This window comes from Nansenia antarctica (assembly GCF_963989245.1).
Source record: "Nansenia antarctica genome assembly, chromosome: 9".
In the NCBI taxonomy this organism is placed as follows: Eukaryota; Metazoa; Chordata; class Actinopteri; order Argentiniformes; family Microstomatidae; genus Nansenia; species Nansenia antarctica.
Window position 1 is genome coordinate 46,490,753 of NC_137679.1, and position 2,500 is coordinate 46,493,252.

The following is a 2,500-nucleotide window of genomic DNA, read 5'->3' on the forward strand; positions in this document are numbered from 1 at the left end:
TTACATAAATAAAGGCTATGTACACTATCCACTATACTATACTGTACAGATAGACGACTAGGGTTGTCATATTGCACATAGTGTTATTGCACATTCATTTGAAGTGTCGCAGTTTGCAATGGCTCTGGGGGAGAAACTGTTCAGGTGTTGTGATGTTGTTGACCTGGTGGCCCTGTACCGCTGAAACACATTCACCCACCTACCACACCTGCCAGTGTGTGTGTGTGTGTGTGTGTGTACCTCTGTGTGTGTGTGAGTGTGTGTGTGTGAGTGTTACCATGGTGATGAGCTGGGTGTGTACGATGTCCTCCACCAGAGCAGCCGTCTCATGCAGCGGCCTACGGGAGGTCTCCCAGAGCAAACCTGCAACACACACACACACACACACACACACACACACACACACACACACACACACACACACACACACACACACAGGTAATTCAGCCTCCCTTTGCATAGGGACAAACCACTTCCCACAGTCACCTCCTGACCACATCACATCCTGACACACACCTGAGGTCGTTGATAGAGGGAAGGAGAGAGGGGGGGGGGGGGAGAGGAGGGGAAGGAGAGAGGGGGGGAGAGGAGGGAAGGAGAGGGGGGGGGGAGAGGAGGGAAGGAGAGAGGGGGGGAGAGGAGGGGAGGAGAGAGGGGGGGAGAGAGGAGGGAAGGAGAGGGGGGGGGAGAGGAGGGAGAGAGAGAGAGGAGGGGGGTGGGGGGGAGAGAAAGGAGAGAAGGGGGGAGGGAGGGAGGGAGGGAGAGAGGGGGGAGGTGGGGGGAGAGAGAGAGAGATGGAGGAGAGAGGGAGGGAGGGAGAGAGAGAGAGAGGAGGGAGGGAGAGAGAGAGAGGAGGGAGGGAGGGAGGGAGAGAGAGAGGAGGGAGGGAGGGAGGGAGGGAGAGATGATGGAGGGGGGAGGGAGAGAGAGAGGAGGGAGGGAGGGAGAGAGAGGAGGGAGGGGAGGGAGGGAGGGAGAGAGATGGGGGGGGAGTGAGAGGTGGTTAGAGATGGTAGACAGTTGGGAGTCTCACTCAGTCACTCTGACCACAGCGGTCCAACCACTCAGGACCACAGACCACCCAGGACCAACACACACACAGTGAGTTCTGCCTCCCTCTCTCTCTCTCTCTCTCACACACACACACACACACACACACACAGATATATTTTATGTAAGGCTTTGTCTGACCTGAGTGCAAGGTGGAATAGGATGTTTGTATGTAGTAATGATGATGTAATGTGTTTGTTTGTTGTATGTAATAATGACATTCAAGTAAATACCGATTACGGAAAAATATCAGTTTTGGTACTACTAGATCTTAGTGCTGCCTTTGACACTGTAGACCACAAGTAGACATTCTAACAGATAGACTAACAACCTGGGTAGGACTTCCAGGCACTGTCCTAAACTGGTTTAGATCCTACCTACAGGACAGAAGCTACTATGTACTGTATCCATTGGGAACTTTGTCCAAATTAAAATGACATGTGGGGTTCCCCAAGGGTCGATCCTTGGTCCCCTCCTATTCAATCTCTGCATGCTTCCATTGGGACACATCTTAAAAAAGAACAAAATTGCCTACCACAACTATGCGGATAACACTCAAATCTACATAGCCCTCTCACCGAACGACTATAGTCCCATCTCCAATCTCTGTAATTGCATTGAGCAAATAAACGCCTGGATGACACAAAACTTCCTCCAACTAAACAAGGACAAAACAGAGATTATTGTATTCGGTATACCTGACTAAAGATTAAGAGTCGAAGCAAAACTTTGATTCTCTCTCTCTTCAAACTAAAAAACAGGTCAGAAAATCTTGGTGTAATTCTAAGACTCTGATCTAAACTTCAACAGCCACATAAACTCGATAACTAAATCAGCCTACTATCACATGAAAAACATAACAAGAATGAGAGGTTTCACGTACCAAGCAAGACCTTGAAAAAAGTCCTCCATGCATTTGTTTAGAGTAGACTTGATTATTGCAGTGGTGTGCCGTCAGGGCCAGCAAGGCCTTCTCTGCTGGCCTAAACATCATCAGAATATACATTTAATTTTTATATATTTTTTCTACAAATATGTATTAAATTATTCCTGTAGTCTATTCTCTTCATTTCATAGCTTTCCTCTTGGTTGCGCTGCTTCCAGACATTTGGAGGGCTGGCCTTTAGCTTTTATCCAATCAAATTCAGCCATAATGTGTTGCCAGGGTACCAAGAAATCTGCCCGCCTGCAGATTCAACAGTGGCGCGAGTACAGATTGTAATTTAAAGTGAGCGAGAAAAGAGCTGTGGCGTACCGTGGTCAGATCTCGAGTTGGCGAGCAAATCCAAGCAAATCCGACGAAGGGGCCTTCTGGATGGCGGAGCACCTGATCAGCACCTGCACGTCTTTTGATTGGATACAAACTATTGGGAGGCGGAGCTAACACACTGAACTTGATCTGGCTAATTTGTGTAGATGGAAGCTGTTGTTCTACAAGCCGAACCCCGAC

The 2,500-nt window shown here is 48.7% G+C and overlaps 1 pseudogene across 1 annotated transcript in view; it reads right to left on the reverse strand.

The window, feature by feature from the left end:
- Positions 1-2,500, reverse strand: part of LOC308164912 (transcription initiation protein SPT3 homolog) — a 29,435-nt pseudogene that overhangs the window by 23,827 nt on the left and 3,108 nt on the right. The window lies entirely within an intron of this gene.